The 21,615-nt window shown below is 39.3% G+C and overlaps 1 long non-coding RNA gene across 1 annotated transcript; it reads left to right on the forward strand.

The window, feature by feature from the left end:
- The first annotated feature begins 1,734 nt into the window (after nt 1–1,734).
- LOC134416715 (uncharacterized) lies at nt 1,735–19,856 on the forward strand. The gene is made up of 4 exons (XR_010027343.1): nt 1,735–1,831; nt 4,696–4,814; nt 16,067–16,220; nt 19,220–19,856. It is a non-coding gene; the product is annotated as an uncharacterized LOC134416715 (long non-coding RNA).
- Nucleotides 19,857–21,615: the final 1,759 nt, after the last annotated feature.

Here is a 21,615-nt window from a genome sequence, read left to right on the forward strand (position 1 = left end):
CTGTAGCAGGCATTGATTCTTGGATAGTGTGGATGTGCATGTAGTGATCATAGGGTTATGATTCTCAGCAGAGGGAGATGAATAAGTCTGTGGGTTGCAATGTAAATTTAAGCTGCTGAGGGGTGAGCATTAACTTACATGCCAGTTTAGATTGATATAATAATTCTTTATAGGGACAGAGCATGATTGGCTGTAAAAGAGTTGTCCTTGTACCTGAATTGTTTCAGAGCAGCAGAGCTTTGTGCTGAGCTAACAGCATGCTGTTAGGAATCAGTACCGATGTAAACACAGAGAATGATGGCTTTATGTTGGCCATTATGTCATGCAGTATTTCACAGTTGTTGAAATCATTTCATTTTCAACCAGGTTGCTTTGTCAGTCCATCAGCAAAGACTAAGCAAAGTGCAGCACTGAAAACGAAATTAAACTCCCAGCTCTCCAGGTACATACATTGTTGAGCTGGAATTCTGTAAGAACGCTTACTGCAAAGTCATTTGCTGCTTCGCTTTTTTCTCCGAAGTTCATCATAGCTATATTGCTAAGTTTTTACATTAATTTATGCCACTCTCCTTAGTCAGAGGGAACAGGGAGGTAAATAAGGAGCAAGGAAAGGAGGTAAATAAGGAGAAGAGGAAAACAGGACACAGAGAAGGTCTATAATGAGACAAGAATTAGGAAGGAGAAATAGGTGACATCAGAAGAGCAAAAGATGAAGGAAAGAACAGCAGATCACAGGAATTGCAAAAACAAGGGAGATGTTAAAGTGAAAAATAAAATAGGGGAAATTAATATAGGAGATAGAAAAAAAAGTAAGAAACATCTTTAATTTCTTGCAGGAATATTGAAATTTGTTGGTAGCAATCCTGCTTGCAGTAGTTCACTGTGTTTGGCTCAAACCTTAGAAACTTCTACAAACACTTCTATATGAGTCTCCCCATTTCTTTTTGGCACCTGGCTTGCTCATGTATAGGACTAGGCCTCCAGAGGTCAGAGGAGAAAGGGTTTCTAATAAAGCTCCTCCATACCAGAGTTCAAAAGCTCTCCCACAATGTAATACAAAATGAAAACTGACACCACCAAATGGCTTTAGTTTCCCTCTTTCTTTCTCTGGATGTTACATGCTTTTTTTTTGGCATCTGTATATTTGACTTTAGTTTTTCCGTTGAGTATTTAGCATGCAGTATGAAAAAGTAAGCTACAGCCAAATATATATGTTTATATATCAAAAACTACAATAACATAGGTTTTTGTGAGGTTTTTTTCCTAATTCTGTGAGAATAAGCAAATGTGAGGCACTTCCTCTATTATGTACATTTATATGGGCTGTGTGGCCAGAGGTGCTTAACAGTGAATTTGGCTCAGGGCAAGGGAACAACAGCAGTAATTTGAGGGGAGATTTACTCCTGTTAACACTTTTCAGAATTGGCAATAAAATCAGCTCAGTGCTCTCAAAATAGGGAGAGCTGGATTTTAAGCAAAATATGGAAGATATATTATCAACCTGAAGAGTGATCCAGTGAAAAACTGTTTATTATTAATACCTAAAAAAATCCATACATATTTCCAACAAATGAATGATAATGAGAGGACTGCTCCCTTTTCCTAGAAGTGATTGCATTTTCTTTGCCCTTCTGGTTTGGCTGCTTTTAGGCTATTGCTTATGTAAAACAGAACACCTCCTAAGCCATCGTTTACTAAACAATCTCTGGCTTCTGATCTCACGCTACACAAGAAGGTAAATTGTATTCTGTGTGAGAAGCTTTAAACGTGAGCGTAATGGAAAGGGGATATTCCATAAAACAAAGGCACACCTCCAGAAACAACAAAGACAGTAAATATGTTTGAGCTACTTAAATTTGAATTTTCAAAGTTGAAAAGTAGGATTCAAAAACGGAAAAAAGACATCAGCTTTCATTAGCCCCACAGGTATTTATTTTACCAATTTGTATTTTGCTTTTCTCTTCTCTCAGCAAACCTGTGTGGCAGAGTTTGTTGAAGGAGGAGGACAATTCTGCTCTGAAACAATGGAATGCTTTTCTGAGAGATCAGCTTCCAAAGGTGACACTCTGGGGTCACAGCAGGGATGCTGAGTGCTCAGTCCAGAGTGCTCTTAAACAAGAGGGGATTCTCATAGCTATGAGCTGTCAGCAATGAAGTCATGACCACATCCAGCTGTGCTATCAGTAAGATAGGTTGCTCAGCTGCAGGCTGTACCTCTGACTTGTGAGCACACAGGCATAGGCCTTAAGGAGTATCCAGGCCACACTGGTAAATTTGTGCTTCATGACAAGTGTGAGAATCTCATCTTCAGTCTGCAGACCAACTCCATGCAAAAAGCATCTGGTTTATTAGATGGTGGTGCCTGTCCACTGATGTGTCATAAAGTAGGCAAATGTCTAAGTGTTTGTGTACTGTATGTGGACAGAGAGTCTTCTGTGATAGCCATCAGCTGAGAGGGAGAAACCAGCTCAGTCCCAGGTTCTACAAAGGTGTAAGAGCTATTCTTGCTCCTATAGGCACAGGTAATTAATCTTGTCTGTCATATCAGAGCTGCTTAGAATAGCTACAGGCAAAGTGTTGCAATACAGGAATCACTCCAAGGAGTTACTGCAGTGGAGTTTGACCCACACTAAGTCAGTAGGGTTAGAAGTATAAGGCCAAATGAGAGAAAATCTGTGGACAGTAGCATATGGGACTGGACATACTGTTGAACAGTTGAGCACTATTATTTGAATTATGGTGAATTATTCTGTCATCTGCATGCCCCTAAGAATAAGTGGAGGTAGAGATAAAATGAAGGCATAAATTGGACATTTTGCTTTAGATCCTATGCTTTGGAGGAGCTGGCAAAGATCCCAGCTTGTTCCAGCCTAGCACATACAGGGTCATCACCAAAACCATGCACCAAGCTGACTCTGAGGCTGCCCACCTGGCATTTGCCTGGCAGCTGTATAGGTTGTAGTATTGTGTGTCAAGGCAGAGAAATACCTCTTCCAAGATGGAATGTCTTTTCTTATATTAGTCATCAGGATGTGCCAGAAACATGCTTAGCTTACTCAGAAGGACTGGGCAGGAGCAAAGGGAAAATCAGTAACTCTTCTCAGAAATTATGATGTAATTGCCTTTTCTCCCTAGAATCAGGCACAGAAGTCCCTGGCAGAGAGCAATACCTGAGAAAGCTCTACAGTGAAAAAGTGTTCATATTCCTGAAAACAAAACAGCTGAAAAAAATACAAGGATCAGCAAAAGATGCTTCTTATAAGGAACACTTTGTGCAAATTTGCTTCACAATTAGACAGTCAGAAGGCACCTAACATGCTTGCCCAGAACCTGTCTAAGAGAGGGACCGGGAGCAGCCTATTCTGTCTGTGGCAGAGGAGGGAATTGGAGCTTTCTCATGGGTAATTTACAAACATCCAAAAGAGATCCCTCCTTGTACTCTGGGGGCTGAAGGCCCGGTTAGTTATGGAATAAACATGATCAGTATTTTGCACGGTGCTGTGTCACACACAGTGTGTTCTTCACAGACAGCCATGCCTGGCACCTGCATTGTTTTCCTCATTCATCGTACACCGGGCGTGCATTCCTGACAGCACCGTAGGAAATTGTATTCTTCATACTGAAATGCATATATCTACCTGTCAGAAGCCCACATGTTGTCCCAATAAGGGCCAAGGCTTAACTGCTTCTTAGTAGTCTGGTGCAGAAGCGCACATTACACAACTGCCCTCTGTGTTCAAACGAGCCCGTACCTCAGACAGAGGCTGTTGCAAACCAGGATGGCAGCTGTCTGTGGATATAATCGCCACTGAAGACATACTGCCAGGGCTTCTGTGTCCTGGTTGCACAGCTAGGGGCAGAGCACTCAAATATTTCTAAAGCTAGATATGCAAATGCCTCTGGAATGAAGCCTTTTACAGTTCTGCTCTCATTAACCTGATTTGCATATGTAAATGACCTCTTGCCACATGATAATGAGGTCTGCTCATGCAGAGATGTTCAGCATATAAGCAGAGGGTTTTCAGTGACAATCGGAGCATTTTGGCTAAAGCAATTGGTACAGAGACAGGACCAAGAAAGAGGTAGACACAGAATCCAGGGATAACAGGGCAAGGAAGCAGAAGGAAGCTAAAAAAATCAAATATTGTAGATGCCTCTTCCAAATGCCAAGGGCATCTGCAGTTCTAATGCCTTACTGGAGTAATTTCATGGAGGAGCCTGTGAAATGAGAGCAGTTGGAGAACACTGACAATTGGGAAGTGACCTGTGGCATGGAGCTACTCAGAAAATAGTGCATTTCTGGCTCTCCTAGAACAGCAAGTGCATGGTCTAGCATTCACTGGCTAGTTTAAAGCAGCCTTTTCTAGTTGGTCCTGTGAGCACCATCACAGAGAACAGAGAGTTGGACCCATGGGGGTGGGTCTCCACTCTAATAATTTCTCTGTGCATACCTCTTTGCCACTGTCACACTCCTCCTGAGGTAACATTTCTCACCACAATATGCTGCTTAGCTTCTCATCAGGGTTATTTTATACTTTTGCCTTGCTCAGTGTATGTGGAGGCATGACAAAATCCCTCCTAGGTAACCCTCCTTGGATACCGTGCCACTTTTAGAGAAGAAACGACTGCTTATCTCCTGAGATATCTGTCTTCCTACTTGCTATGTTTAACTCTTGGTTTCTGGTCCTGCCACAGAACACTCAGCTGCAGAGGATTTGCTGACTCAGAGCTCTGCAAAACCTACCTGATCAAGCACCATCCTTATCCAGCTCAGAAAAAAAGGAGTGATCAGTTCCACTCAAGACTCATACAAGGTAGGAATACATTCATCCTTTCAAAGGAGGAAATGGCTTTGGAGGTCAGGTCTTCTCAAGGCTGACTGGGAGCCAGTGTGGCTGGTAGCCAGTATCTACTATTGCCAGTGACAAAAAAGAATTAAAAAAAATATAAAAAATTAAGTGGGCTAACTCAGAATTTGCCTGTGAAAAAGCTTTCCTTTGTCCAGTCAGTTGACTGTCAGTTTATATTGGTACTTGGGAAGTCAGGTGTGGTTGGTCTCTTTTTGTCACTGGAAAAATAATAGTAGCCAGGACCACATGTCCATAACCAGCCCTATTTATAGCTGGTAAGCAACCAAACTGAGGTTTAAGGAAATAGAGTAGCAGTGCATGTCACAATCAATTAAAAAGAAGTTGTGTACCTATCTTCTTGAACAAGCCACAGTTAGCTAAGTTAAGTTAAAGTAACAGTGAAAGCAAAGCAACTTGGATATTGGATTAATATAGAAAGTTGAATTCATGCCTATTGAGGAAATTAGTTCATCTCATTACTACTTTTGCTTCACTCCCACTCACACCAAAGGGGAGATAATGCATATGGGAGACAGAGAAACCCGACACGCTTGTATTTCATTACCTGTCCACTGCTGACAGAAATATATGTAGTATGACTACAAGCAATGGTTAACTTCAAAGCACTAAAAACTGACTGTCAAACATGCCCCATCCTTTTTGCACATCAGTAGGCAGTTCCTGGAGCAGCCACTGGCCCAAGCCAAATTCATCTGTGCTCCACCCTTTACAATATGGGCATTGCATGGAGAAACTACAGTGTACTCCTATGCATCATGTCCCCCATGAAGAGATTAAATCAAGAGATTCAATCTTACTGTATTCACACAGTCAGTATTGCATTTCACAGCCAACAGTATCATCCAGACTCATGATTGTCCCTTTCTTAAAAGCCTTAAGGTCTGGTCCCTAGTTTTTCTAAGGTTATATTCCAAAGCCTTCTCAACACTGAATGCTCAGCTTTTAAGAAAGACAACAGTATTGCATATCTGTGCTAATATTAATTTTTTGGTGGTTGTAAGAAAAGAATAATGTGCAGAACCACCTACAAATGAGTAGTGTCTAAAGAGCTTAGTCTGGGCCTGGTGGCTTATTCATATAAATAAATCAGAAGGATCTGGCAGAGCACGCAGGGTCTTTTGAGTGTTTCTGTGTAGCCTGTCTGAGCAGCAAGCCCTTAACCACACACTCAAACAGCCTCTGGGAGCACTCAGGCTATTTGGGCAACTAACAACCTGTCCTAAAACTGAACCTTCAAGCATTTGCCATTTAAAAAAGGCTGTCAGCCCACTAAGCCAAAAGCTCATGGAATCTCTCACTTATTCGGTGCCATCTTTAAAACATCTTTTGTTTAACTTTATTTTTAGCTTTTTAGTAGGCAGGCATTTTTTTCCTTGTTTTTAGAGGCTTTAATCAGACAATAGTTTTATGAGGCTATTCCAGGAGAAGATATTTAATTAATTCCAGACCTTTTTCTTCCCCCTCTTTTGTTCAATTTAGGTGTACCATCTACATACCTGTCTATAACAACTGAGGTAAAAATCCTATGAGACTTCTAAGAAGCTTGGTTCATCTTTCATTAGATCACAGCAGAACTGAACCATATCCTCTCATTGCTAGACAGTTTTTGAACTAGGCTTTTCCCAATCTCACTGGGGTATATATGTGAGCTGGAAAGCTTCACAATGCATTAAGATTTCATGAGGGCCTAATTCTGTTCTCTGTTGCACTGCCCTGAATCTTCAGTGCGCAGCACTTCCGCTTCAGTGCCACATAACTGGGAATACAGTAAGGCTCCCAAGCTCCACTGAATGGACCATCTAAAAACCAGTGTTCTAGCCATGCTATTCGTGATTTTTATCTTGAACAAACAAAAGTTTAGTGTCATTACTTCATTCCTGTTAGATAAGTGTTTGGGACACAGGAAAGATGTTTTGGCTTATAGAGAAAACTTTTCTTCCAAATGTGCTCTTTTCTTTGTTTTAGGAAAAAAAAAAAAAAAAAAAAAAAAAAAAAGAAAAACTAAGAAAACCCCCACCAAAACAAAGGCATTTTGACAGATCTTGTTATGTATTGCATGGTCAATGGCCTTTTATTATTTAGTCATGGATTGGTTGCATCTGGTGCTTCTGTAGGAAGTCATACAAGAAGGCAAAGAATTCTTCCCTTCTTGGTCTGCCCTATGACAGGATATAATTGGAGATTCTGCTTTTGTGAAGTAGCAGCTCAGAATAGGACTTGGACATCTTGTAGATCTGGGATCACCAAGGACTTTGACTCAACATACCATTATTAGCAGCAAAGACAAGACAAAATAATTGTCACAGAAACAGTTCCCAGCTCCCACAAAGAGTTGTGGGCACCTCAGTTTCTCCCATTCCTGTCTGTAGCATACAATTTAGTCACATGAAAAAAAAAAGTGCTGTGGTTTTAAGTAGTAGCTGATGAGAAACTGAGTATATGGAGGAGTTCTTAATTAAGTAATTAGACAAATAAGAGGGGAAAGGATAATATGATACAAAGTGATGAATAGAATAGAAAAAGTAGGTCAGGAATTTCTGTTCTCCCTATATCGTGATGCAAGAAAAAATGACATGCAATGAAGTTCAAAGGTGAGAAATTCAAAGTCAAGGAGGGAATGGTGTCATGAAACCAGTAATTATCTAGGGGAAGCCTTTCACTTCTGGAAGTCCCTGATGCCAAGAATTTATCATGTTTAGCATTGAGATTAAACTATCCAGAATTACCATAGAGATAATAACAGCTTTACAAAGTGAATTAAACCTCCCTTCTTGTTTTAATCCAGTCCTAAATAGAAAGTCCTTCAGCTTTGACACCTTCCTTTGAGCTATCTGGTAACGGCCACCATCTAAGATAGGTCAGTGGAGCAGCGAGATCTGAGTCACCTGCTGAGTCTTGTTCTCTTATGTCCATATAAAAGTCACCTTTATAATTGCTTCAGAGTGCAGGACAAAGTCCCATCCCAGGAATACTTGCAGCCTTGTCTTGCCTCTAAGAGCTAAAGCTCTCTAAAAATGAAAGCAGAAATTAATCTCTACAGCCCCAGGAGATACCTAGCCTGAGGATTTGCCCCCTGCAACAAATACCAGCACACCCATTGAGATTTTCAGAGGCATCCATGTTACCTGCCTTGGAAAATGGGGCATCCTTCTGCTGATGTCTAAGTCCCTGGGATACTTCTCATGCCACCAGGAGCTCAAATATCTGAGGCCTCTTTATTGCTGCTTTCCATCAGAACAGATTTGCTGCAAATGCACATCTTTTCTGCACCTTACATATTATTCCAGACATTCAAAACCAACTCTCTCAAGCTGACCCAAGTGTGTTATGGTGCATTTAAATCTGGTGTAAATCATGAATTTGCTGAGGACAAGCTGCTTTATATTTTCCATAAACTTTTGATTCAGTTTTTTAAGTGTACTTTAGAGTTTTACACACTTTCATCAAAACCAGATGATTTGATTATTTTCTATGTTCATCTACACCACCGCTTTGCCTTCATGTTTACAGCAGCTATTAAAACAAATGAAAATCATCATGTGCTTCAGACGGATCAGGGTAATCACATCCACCAGTGTAACACATTAATTTTCAGCCTATTCCAGCAAGAGATGCTGGAATAAGAAATCATCAAGAATGAAAACTATTGGATATAGTTATATTACCTGGAGCAAAGTAATGCAGGTCTTTTGGAGCCTGGTGGCATTCTGTGTGATGAGGTGCTGACTTCTTGTCATATTTGAACAAGTGCTACCTGATGAAACTAATAGCATCAATATCAGTTCAGCAGGCACTTAAATCCAGAAAATATTTTTATGTTTCTAAATAAATATATTTTCTTTTGTCCTAGAGACAATATTACAGACCGCAGCTCTGGGATTTACTGACATGCACCTTCCTGACATGGTATGCTGAAATGCAGTAATACAGTAAATGAATTTGCATTCTGTATTAATTTGAAAACATATAAATTTACCTTAATAAAAGATAATGCTAAAATCAGTTTGAAGGAACACAACTTAAGACAAACCACATCTCAGCAATATACTTAAGTTTTGTTAAAAGTTTATGCCAGACAGGGAAACTAACAGCAGCACAAGAACTGAAGGACTGCAGCAGTTTAAAGAGAGACTTCTGCAAGAACAGCACATGTTGGAGCTGTTCAGCCTGATATCAGGCATATCCACAGGCTTGTCCAAAAATGTTCATTTAGCCTGAAAGCTGTCAGGCCCTGGTCTTACAGTGAAAAAAACGTGTGCACTGATTGATTTTTTCCAGACTTCAACAGCGAATTATTTTCATGAAGCTTCTTCCTCCTGTGAAGCAAAAATGGCAACTTGGGTTACTGTCTTCTGCAATATCATAGATTTTCCCAAGAAAGAGCCACACCTTACAAATAGAGTTGGAAAGGTATCCTGGCTAAACGCAACAGTGTTAGTGTGAATCCCTCCTGGAAGATGCTAAATCCATGAGGCCATTTTTTATCATGGAACCATTATAGACACAAGGTTTTAACCACTGCATGTGCCAAGAAGTGTTCACCTTCACAGGAATTTTTTACAAACTCTTTGACCACACATTCAGTTTGTGTAAGATAAGTTTCCGGCAATTAATTTCATTTGCAAACTTAAATATTCATCAGTGTAAAGTGACATCCCAAGCAAAATCCAGCCTGTTCTAGGGTAAAAAAAAAAAAAAGGTGAAGGAAATCTGCTCTAGAACAATGATATGGGCCTTCTGAGAGGTAATGGCAACAAACAGTACAGTGGTAAACAGAGTGCCATGACCATCTTCTGTAGCTTTAAGGTGAACTTCTGCCTTTCTGTATTCTCCTGAGTTCTTACTTGGTGATAACAACTCTGTAAAGTACTTGTAATCTCTTTGCTTTGGGCATCACTGATGTTATGCACATAGACAACCATCTGTACTTCTATTTCACAGAAGGCTGAAAAAATGATCGTTTCAGTTGTGAGCTGTGTTATTGGTGAACAGAAGACTTCTCCAGCATTTCTATTTATGATTTCTAGGATTAATTCAAGCTTCCAGTACACCCTGGGACTATGTCCATCCCCAGAAATTACGTCAGATATTCAAAATATAGTTTTACAAAATAGTTGTTTATCTGTGTTTTTGTCAAGGAATAGGAAGCAATCAGAATGGTTAAGTGATATGCAAAAAGCACTCAACCTTCAAATTGTAGGACTTCAAAGATATCTTTGAAAGAGGTTACTTGGCAATGAGGAAAATGTATATGCATCTCAAAAAACTTGTAAACAGTAAATTGAAAGACTTCACTAAAATATCCTTTCACAGTAGCTTTCCTATGGCTGTAAAAAATACAGACACCCATGCACATGCAGGGGAAGGGAGAAATCACAGTGCAATTTGGGGAGTTCAATTACTCATTCCAGTACATTGAATTCACAATTTTATCATAAAGTAATAGGGTTTTGTAGAATTTCATTCCTCACCAGTGTTTCAATGTCTTCAAATGAGATAAATCTGTAGGAATGTATTTCTAGTTTCTCAGTATGTTTCAGGTAGATTTTTGGAGTGAAGTAAAAAGGTGAAAATATATTTTCTGTTGTACACATATAAGTGCAAAATCAGCTTTTCTCTCAAGCACTACAAATAATCATGAACAGCTCAAAATCTCATCAATGGGCATGGGTTGTCCATTTCCAGAAAAGCTGAAATGAAGGAGGAAGAAATGACTGGGGGAGAAATGGTTTATGTTATTTTGGTTTTTATTTTATTGCTAGAAACTGCTGTCTCTTTACATTTTCTTCTCCTGAAAAAGAGGTTGTGCTCAGTGACTAAATCTGTCCTCTCAAGGGAGCATGCATTACTACTGCAGCAGCAGAGTGGAGGCAGCCCAAGCCCAGAGTTAGTCTCAGAGACTAATCAGCTCTTTTCTTAATATCAAGAACTCAATTCCAACTTCTTGTTTTATTGCTGCCTTATAACAAGGAAAAAGAAAAATAAATGAAGTTACAAGAATTGAATGATAAATTAAGCATATAAAGTCAAGACAGAGGGAATTAATTACTTATTTAAAGATTTGCTCAGCTCTAAGCAGCAGTGTTCATGCTAACTTCTTATGCTGTTTTAACCTTCTCTGCTCTGATTCCAGGCCCATGGCTTTGGAATTTCTACACTATTTTTGTTTTCATTAAGATTTGGTGACAACAGCCATTCTTTCCTAGCACAGAAACTTCCATTGGTCTTATTCCTTTAGCTTTGATGTATTGTCTTTTCTTTTGCTCACCTTTCCTGCCACTGTAGAAGCTTGGCAGGGCAGTGGGTAAGTGATTTATAGACAGCTTTGGATTCTTCTATACTTCCTTTATTAAATGGAGCAAGATATTTAATTAGTTCATCATAACTGGCTTGGATGCAGCTTTCATCATTAAAGTTTGTCAGCTGTCCACATCTGGAGGAGTACTAATGGTATTGCTTCCCAGGTCTGCCAGGCCATGTCCTGTTATTCAGGGGCCTTATGTCTCTGTGCCATTTCCTTCCCTCTGCTCCAGCAAACCTAGAACGTGAACACATTCATGTTCTCACTTGAATTTCCCTCAAAGGGGTATTTCCCAGTTGAGAAAGTGCCAAGAAACACAATACAGCTAGAACTATATTATCTCCATGGACGTGAAGTGCACCAAAAACAAAGGAACTCTGAAAATTGCAGTCTGAGGCAGTGCCCCAAAATAGAAAAGAAAGTGTTAAAATGCATTGCAGAGATAGACTGTCCTGGAAAGTGGCATGAAGCCAAATATAAGGGATTGGTAAGTAAATACAGCCCACCTCCCAGTCTGTAAGCCTTCCATTTAGCTATAAAAGCTGTGGCACCCAAGCAGAGTATGAGCTGATACAAATAAAAGCCAAGCCTTTGTCCAGCAATGATCAGATATTTTCATTAGCTTAGTGTCATCTGTGCTCAGTGACACATAAACATGCATGAAAGTAGTCACAGATCTGGAGACCTGAAAATCTAGTCAAGTCTCAGGCTTCTGATTCAGGCATTTATGTGAGTGACTTTGACTGAGAAGTCTTTCAGTCTTTTTGTTTTGATTTGGTTTATTTGTTTTGTTTTGATTTGTTTTGTTTGTCGATTGAGTTTTTAGTGGTGCTGGAGGTATTAAAAATACCTTCCACTTCACTGCTCTTGTGGTTTAGTAGTCAAACTCCCCCTATTAGGTAGAACATTTAACTGGAAGAGTGGCTGAAGCAACAAGACAAAATCTGGATTTAAAAAAATCCCTCTAAGGACAGCGAGTAGAATGGGTGGGCAGGCCTAACAAACACAGAGAGCCAGACCTCTGTATGCTGTCTCTTTTACCATCTATATTCATCACTCTCATAAAATGGGTCTAGATAGCTGTGATGATAGCTGGGCAGCCTATTTCACAAGTATAGAAGCCACAGCTATTTAACAAGTGCATTTTCTAAGAGTCAGCATGGAGCTTGCATGGGTAAAGTGCAATCTTTGTCACACATTCCTGCTAATGACCTAAAGGACTATACTCTCACAGCAGAAGAAGGGAAAATTAATCTTCACCACAATTGTTCCATTTCTCAAACTTCTTTTTAGCAAAGATATAAATTGTGCCAAATATCTATCAGTTTTATGATGACAAGACCATCAAACTTGTTTCATTAAACACCCTCCCCCCCTCTTACAACTGTCTAAACAAGATTTTTCCATTTAGTGCCCTATCAATCCAGAGTTATGATTATTCAGTAACTGAGGGGATCTCTTGTATTTAAATATTAATGTTTGTGTAGTTATTAAAGTATTTGATGATTTGTCCAGGGGCACTGTAAAATTAAATATAGCATGTCATTTATGGTAATACAGAGGAGAATAATAAAAAATCGTTCTCATTCTGGTTTTGCGTCTGGCTCTGCATGTTACTTTTACTGCTTATTTGATAGTTCGGGGTACTGTCTGTTGTTAAACCCTTTTAAATGTAGGATTTCAAAGCATATTTTTAGGAACATATAAAAGATTATCTCCCAAGTTATGACTTTGTGTTGCTGTGTGTGAACTGTTGTCTGACAGTTATACTGCTAAAGGGGAAGGCAGTTTTCCAATAAACACTTATCATGTATTGGGTGTAGCAGCACAGTAAGCCCATAAATATTTTGGGAAGCTCACTTTTGTCCCTGTGGTATTTGCTTTCAGAAATCACCTCAGCCTACTAGAGCAGAGATGTGTATATGTAATTAGTCTTCTCAAGTTATGTATATTTAAAGAATATTGTTTAGGCACTCCACTCTGACTTCCTCATGCTATAAAGAACAAAAGAGAGAGAAAGCAGGAAGGAGAGAGGCAGAGCATCTTATCTGAAGCAAACACTTGACTGGCATTTTTATGTGTAGGTGTATAGCTTCTTCAGGGATAGGTTTTTGAGGTGGGATAATGGAAAAAAAGTGCCTATGCTTGACCCATTCTGCTAGGAAACCATTCTGTCCATTTAAAAACAATAGTAGATAAAAATGACTTTCATAAGGTCACTCAGAGCCAGAGCCAGGAATAGAAAGCAGGTCATATGAATCTAAGTCAGAGCACTTGCTATGAGACCAGACTGGTATTTCCTGCTGAAAAAAAATTAAATGAGTTAAAATCTTGAATGACTGCTTTTACTGCACAAGAGAGGGGATATGATTGAGGCCTGCTTCAGTTTTTTCATATAGGTCATTGTAAAATGATTCTGCAGCTAATGATGGACAGCTGCTACAGGATGTATCTCTTCTTGGTAAAAAGGTATAGCAATCTATTATATTTTCTAAAATATGCCTGACAAAGTGAATGAATACAGAAACTGAAACAATAGAAACAGTTGGTATATTTAAGTTTTATTTCTTATGTCCATATTAAGCCTGTTTTTAAAGCTGATCATAATTTTCTGAGAGTGTGTGTGTATATGTATGTATATATATATATGTGTATGTGTGTGTGTGTGTGTGTGTGTATGTATGTATATTTGTGTGTAATGTAGCTAAATTACTGTAAAGCAGCTTTGTTTATAAATTACACAACACGTAAAAGTCAGGACATTCACTTAGTGTTCTCAGTGAACCAATAATTCACCTGTCTCAATACTCAATATAGAGAAGTTGACTGTGATGTTCACTGTGATGGCAAGATACTGAGTGCTTTTTTTTTCCACTGGCTTAGCTAGAAATGCTTCACAGGAGGTTTGGGATCCTCATTATGTAACAGCAATTTAGAAATTTTTAATTAAGGACGTATATGCATGTGAGGCATCCGGATTATTGTTCCAATCCAAAGCCCATTGCAGGCAATGCAAAGACTCACATCAAGTACATTAATTGCTCTATCATAACCCATGTGCTTATGCTGGAAATAATACACAAATTAGGGTTAATACCTTTTTCAAAGGACAGATTAATCTGCACAGACCTCAGTGCTACCACAACAAGGCTGTTTCCTGTTTAAAATGGGTTTGTATATGTTTACATTACACCTTTGTATGCCGTGGGGATATGTGCAACTACCATGCCAGGCTGTCTGAAAGGGCAGGAATGGCAGTATGGCAAAGGATCTGTAGCCTCAGGAGTGATGTGTGGAGAAGGCTTTACCATGAGCAGTGAGGAATGGAGACCACATTGATCAGAGACAAATGTGGTATGTAAATATTCAATCCTTCTCTGTGTCTCAACTGAGTCTTCAGGCACATTATCAAACACAGGGAGTGTTTTAGCTGAACACCAAGCAAGAGTGCAAGACACTCTAGCACAGGCTGCAAAGCACAAAACCGGTGTCCATGTCATGGAGGCCACACAAGGTAAGGGTCAGAAGACAAGAAACACAGGTCTTTCCTTGAAGTTTGAAAAACAGATGCTCTTACAGCCATTGAACTGCAATAATTTCTACCAAACATCTCTATCAAAACACCCCCATCATCTTCTGTCTTGGCACTTCACTCCTGTCACCTCACTTCACTGTCACCACATGCCTATACCTTGCATTTCATTTCAGACTCAAATTCACTTCAGTATTTATCTTGAGGGCTTATCCCTTTTCATCCTTCATTATTTCCTGTAGTGAATCGGAATCCTTAGCTTTTGCCTCATTTTTGCAAAAGGTGAAATGCTTTTCATGCCGTTTTCTTATGAAGGTATTTTCCCCATGTCTCTATATCTGCATGTGAAGGAGACATTACAGGAGTCTGCCTAGTCATTTTGTCATCCTCCTTCAAATAATTCTCTTACTCTCACTGTACGATGACTAAAAAATTATCTGAGAATGGTTAAACAGCTGGTGTGCTATGACCACCACTTCGTATAGCAATTGTAATCCTTCCACTGTAACCTTGATCTGTCTCTGTCTCTTTGTTGTATTCATCTTTTGTCTCAACATATTCTTGGAATAAAAAATATGCAAGATAAGAACCAGCCTTTTTCACTCGCCCATAAAAATCAGCATAGCGCCTTGCACCCCGGTACCCCCACAAACATCACTGCTGAGTTCCCTGTTACCTCAAACACAACTAAATTATAAATGTTTTTGGAGAAAATTAATTGGAAGAGAATTATAGACACATGAGTAATATATCTACTCTACTCTGTTTTCATGGAAGAAATCACTTATTTTAGGTACATTTTTGTCACCGTGTGATACTCCAGAAATATAGGGGCACACATTGTATATCAGATGTCAGTGTATTGTTAAAAAGTTTCTGGAAATTGGTGTACTGCACACCAATATATATCTCTAATTTTTGGACAATAGTTCTGCATCTCACAAGGATGTTGCAAGGATTAGTTAACAAGCAAGCATTTATAAAATGCTTTGAACATTAAAAGAGATACCTAAATGTGCATTATTATTGTTAATAATTTTTAAAAACCATACATATACAAACTTCTCAGAATCACTAAATATGCAAAATCTCTGTTGGGTGTGTGTGCATATTATTATTTTCTAATGTAGCAATGAAGTTCTATGCATGCCAAGAAAGACTGTGTCATGTTTGATTGGCAAAAATGTTTCCCCTGCAGCATGTGCATGCCTCCTGCTACTTACATATATCAGAAATGATTGGTAGGTGCCATTCAAACTTTACATCTTTTTCCTTGTAGCCTCTAGAAATGTCACTGCGACCGAAGGTTAGCTTTCTTTCTTGTAATTAGAGCTGTACTAATCCCAGGTTGTAACTCAACAGGTACAGAAGAGATCTGTTGTTTCAAGAAGTGTTAGGAATGGACAGGCAAAGACTCGTCAACCCACAGCCCGTGCAGAGCAATCCTGAGCAGCCTGGATCTACAAGGGAACTTCCTCCGCAGTAATTTCGAGTTTAACCATGGCATTATATCATGGTAGGTGATATAAAGTTAAACATCACAAGAAACCATTGCTACAAAACCAAAGCAAAACAATTGACAGCAAAGCATGTCCCATCTCCAAAGGGAATGGTCCCCCTTTTTAACCCATTCCCACTCAGCACTCTCTGCTGCCATGGCCCTGCAGCTTGACTCCCAGGAGGGTAATAACAGAGCTGAAATGAATGTGTCCCCAAAGGGCAGTGACCCAAATAAGCTTCCCCTCTGACTTGTCCATTTGGAAGTTCAGTGTACAGGCACAGCAAAGTTCTGTGTGGAGGACATGCTTTTCCTCATTAGCTGCATTTAAGCTCTAAATACACAGTTAGATGTCCTTAGTACTTCTGAAAAACTGCATTGCATTAGATCACAGAACACTACTATGAAGCCAGGTAGCAGTTGGCATAATCAAATCTAAGCTGCATAGACTCAAGCTCAGTGATGAAAGAAGCTAATGGAAATAAAATATATTGATTAAAATGACACATTTTGCCCAACCACCATATTATTGTGACAAGAGCAATATGGTAATTTCCATTCACAGGGAGGACACACACAGCCATGGAGGAGGTTACAACACATATATTGGGTAGGAAGAAATGAGTTGATCAAACCAAATGTTGGAGTGAGGACAGATCAAATTATGCCACATGGAAAATTATGGTTTGGAATGAAGAAGTGGTACATTTAACAGTACATAAAGTCTCTGTAATATGCATAAAATCAGCAGCTAGCAGATGTTTTCTAACACAGTGCATCTGTATGAGGCTGAGGCATATTCAGTTCCACTGTAGCAGCAATACACAGAGCAGATATAATGGCAGACCCTCCAGACAGATGAAGGCAGCCCTGCCCTTACTTAACAGTAACAGTAAATAACTTGCATTAATTAGCAATCAGAAATTTAATCATGGATTTGGATGCAATTGTGGGAGGTATCATAAAGAGGATGAAAGGAAACCCATTGCTAACAGATAAGAAAAGGAAAAAAAAAATCATTTCAGTCCTGTGTTTGATAAGATCTTGCTGAAAATACCACTTTTGGGTTACAACTCTCCATTCATACTTTGTGGCCAAAGGCAACTTCTTTTAAATCACAGAAGTGATTTAGAAAAGATCACTTATTTCACAGAAGTGTCTGAGTTTTGAGAAAGTAGCTGATCTGAGCCGGATGGTTTATTTAAAGAACTGATACATCAAGGACATTTTCTTTCCCAAAGTTGTTAGCTGGGAACTAGTGGAGGAAAATATAGTATGGTTCTGTCTCAGGCTTCTTTGGTATTTTAAATAGCCATTCATGCCTACCCATGGCAAAATATAGGCTACTCACAGTAGGCAGTGCAGATATTCACAATTTGTTCTTTGTTCTTCACTGATTTTACCAGAAGAAATAATACTTAATGACTGAGAGACTTAAAATATCAGAATGAGCACTTAATTGGTCATGATTACCATAACTGATAAAAATATGGAAGGTCTCACACTAGAATTTATTTCAGGTTATGTGAACACTCAGGGCCAGTATGATGGAGGCTATCTTAGAGTCCACCATTACTTGTGACAAATTAATTTTTTTTAAATCAACATGCGAAGACTGAAGCCAATTGAACAGTACTGCACTTGACCAAACACAGCTGAGAAGCACCCAGTCTTGAGCACAATGACATCATGTCTTGGACACAGTACAGCCATGTGTTTGCAGCTTCCAAGGATTGTATTCATCAGGCAAAGAGAGTTTAAAAGCTTCAGTCATGCAAAGTACAGTTCTTATACTATAGACTAGAGATCGTGTATCTTCTTAAGCCACTGTGCTTAATGATTTTTAAGATTCTCAGCTGTTTTCAGAGCCTTTTATGGGACAGTTCAGAGAGACTTAGAAATCTCTTCAGCCTACACTAACATGACTTCTCAAAGCATCTCTCTGAAACAACTGTCTGCGACGAGAATGAGAGATGTCAGTGCAGGAAGCAGAAAGCTGAATATGGAAGTATCTCCCTTTTGATAACACTGGAACAGCAACAGACCTTCCTGCCACGAGATTGCTTTTTGTCCATGAGACACAACAGCAATACAATACAATAAATAAATGCAATGCTAACTGTAAGATATAAAAGATAAAAAATATGTACCTCTGTGTGTAATTGTTAAAATATATTATCTTGGAGTGTATGACCATGGAGGTAAATTGGATATAGCTTTAACAGATACCAGGGATTAAGTTTTTCCCAACAGTTCCAAAACAACAAAGGGAGAGAAGCTTTAAAACATTCACCCCAAAAAGGTTGTCAGAACCAGCAGTGAAAAATGAGCATATGTAGGAAGCTGACTTAAACTGAGCTTCCTACTAACTTTTTCTGTTTTGGACAACAATCTCTCACTTCTCCAGCAGCGTCTGTAGTATTGCCATTGTGGCACTGGCTGCCAATTGCCAAGGGCTTTGTTAATAGAAAATAGAATTATTTTTACTCAAGTCTCTTTATTCTTATTGAGTGTGATTTACTGTAGTGTTATGGAGAAAGTCTCATTGTCACCTGATCATATCTTGTCACAACCAATGAGATTACTGTCAGGGAGAAAGCTGCTCATTCCAAGAAACATTTGGTAATAGATTGGTTACTAGCTGAAGCTAATACTTTACAAAAAGAGCAATCAATTACATATCTACCATTGCTCAAAGAGTCTTATATTAGAAGGCACATAAAATAATAACTAAATAATTGCACATGGCGTCTTGGGCTGGACTGTGTGAAATCAACTTAGACACACTCAGGAGTATGAAGTGTTTTTCACACACTTTGAAAGGCACAGTGTAAAAAGCAATGATTGTAAATGACCATGCATAATAACTGGCTTGTGAAGAAGTCTCTTGCTCAACCTCATTCTAACCACGGCGTACTCAATACTGTTTACACTCACAGAGTAATAGTTATTTTTAACAATCACTAATGAGCTGAAATATCCCAGCCCCCCACTTCACACTTAGTATTCATTTTCAGATCTACTATTCCACTGCCTTCATAAATTCAGGAGGTCCCTGGGAGATCTCTTCCTTGCCTTGCGACCATGCCTGTGGGACATGCTGCTGTTCCTCCCTTGACACTAATTCCACTGACATCAGGGGACATCCACACAGAATAGCACCAGGATACAAGCTCCACATCAAGAGAAATAAAGACTGTATGAATGATCTCTTTTCTTACCCCTGCCTTCCTGTTTAAGCCATGGAGAGCTTTCCTTCATCATTGCCTTTACTTCTGAATGTCAGAACAGGCTGTGGGACTGTCTGCCACCCCCTAGAGCAGGAGGCTACAAGAAAGGTTCCCCAGTGAACATCCCAGGCTTCGATCCAACTGCTGAATTAGGACAGAAGAGGAAAGACTTGTCTCTACCTGCTGCTGTGAGGATTCACTTGTTCACATTTTTCTTCCCTTCCGGAAAGAAAGACTGCAGAAAAATTCCTCCTCCCTTCTTTTTGTTCTCCCTAGTTTTTTATTCAGAAACTAGGTTGAAAATTTGGGTCTGGCTGGTGCAAGATCAGACTTTCCAGTCCTTTGTTGCTCCACTAGCACCAATTACCCAGGAGCAACAAAAATCTCAGTCATCATCTGCTGCCAGAAAGAGGTGATTGCTGAATGATCCTCTTATATATAAATATTCACTATTGCTACCATGGCCACAAAATAAGTTCTATCCTGTATTCTTATTTCTTATTTTATTACAGATAATTTTCTTCCTTTTTTGTTTTCCATGTTGAAAAATTAAGGCTCTTTACTTTTCTTTAAAGCGTCATTGCCCAACACTTGTGAGAAACAAAGACCATAAAGCTCCTCCTCCCCAGAAATGGCAAAATCCATGCTGACTGGTTCAACACTGTCCAATGTTTAATTCCCTGATTTTAATACAATGGTGTAATTTTTTTTAACTGTTTGGGAAGCTAACAGCAATTCAGTTGAACTCAGAGGGCTCACCAGTGGAATGAGTAATGCAGAGTGCTTTGCAAGTGACACACAGGAGAGGTGGGGGGGAAGGGGGAGCACCTGCAGATTGTAATGGTAAGGGCTGCAGGAGAGGCAGGAAACAGAGAGGAAAGCTGAGAAGGTAGTTGCAGATTTAGGAGGAGAGGATGGATTTGAACTATGATAGAGTTGCAATGAGCACTCAAATACCAGGAAGGGTCCTAGTAAAGGATTTGAAGATAGAGAGTACATTCAATTTGTATACACAGCTGTTCCTAACATGCCTCTGGAAAGAGACAAGAGCAGGGTCAAGAGGTTGATGTGGTTTTTCATAGAGTATAACCGTTTATTTTAGGCCCAGTTTCCAGAAGTGATTTAACACTCCATTTAAGTGCTAGTTTTTAAACAGTAAATGGAAACACACCATTTTCTGGGAAAAAAAAATCAACAAGCAAGGAAATCTAGCATAACGTCTGATTAGCAAGAAAAAGCATGAAGACAGCGACAATAAGTCCAGTTAAAAATTACCTGTAAACATATTAATGACAGAGCTATACACATTCACAGTGAAGAAAAATGAAGAGATGAAGAATGAGGGCTAGCCCAAGAGGCATTTTTGGAGAAATCTAGAATAATCTTTAAATGAGTGATGTATTATTGATTGTGATTCTGAAAGCACAGCTGCAACTGTAATAGTCAATGTAGTAGTAGCAATAGTATAGTTCCTTTCTTCCAAGTTTTTTTCTTCCAAATGTCCATATGTCCATATTGTGCTTTATCCTGAAACACTAGAAGAAACGGGCCATAAAGAGGCCAAATGATTAGCCTGGTATCATGTGCACCACTGAGGGACCCAGACTTTGATCCTCGTACGGAGGACTCCCAGTGGCCTCTGTCTGTTTAGCTGTGCTGCCACAAGACACTGTCCCACAGTCCATTCAAAATACACCGCTAAAATTTGTACATGTAAAATTCTGTGAGTTTTAGTCTCTTCTGCCCAGAAGAAGACACACCCAGCAAGATTTTACTTCTGCCAGTTAAGGATTACTTAAAAGCATCTGCTCTGGACTGAGGGAGTGCTGAAGCAGTATGTGGTATTTTTCTCAGAAGAGCGGCAAGTGCTGCACAGCACTCAGTGGCTCCGGCACAGTGATACAAAAACCATGTGGCATTTCTAGATACTTGATGACAGATATTCTCTTGTGTTTGGCCATACACTTACAATACATTTATTCTTAGGATTATGTCATTGAGCATGAGCTGCTTTCAGGCATTAGATCATACACCTGGTCCTTCTTCAAATGATGTTTTAACCATTTGCTGAAAGCACCAGTTGAAAGGATGATTTGACTAAGTGACTAATTTGACTGAATGCCTGTAACACTTACAAACTATTTTTAAGCCATTTAAAGAGCTTCGTCTGATAGATTTGGGCA

The sequence above is a fragment of the Melospiza melodia genome, chromosome 3, assembly GCF_035770615.1.
Source record: "Melospiza melodia melodia isolate bMelMel2 chromosome 3, bMelMel2.pri, whole genome shotgun sequence".
Classification (NCBI taxonomy): Eukaryota; Metazoa; Chordata; class Aves; order Passeriformes; family Passerellidae; genus Melospiza; species Melospiza melodia.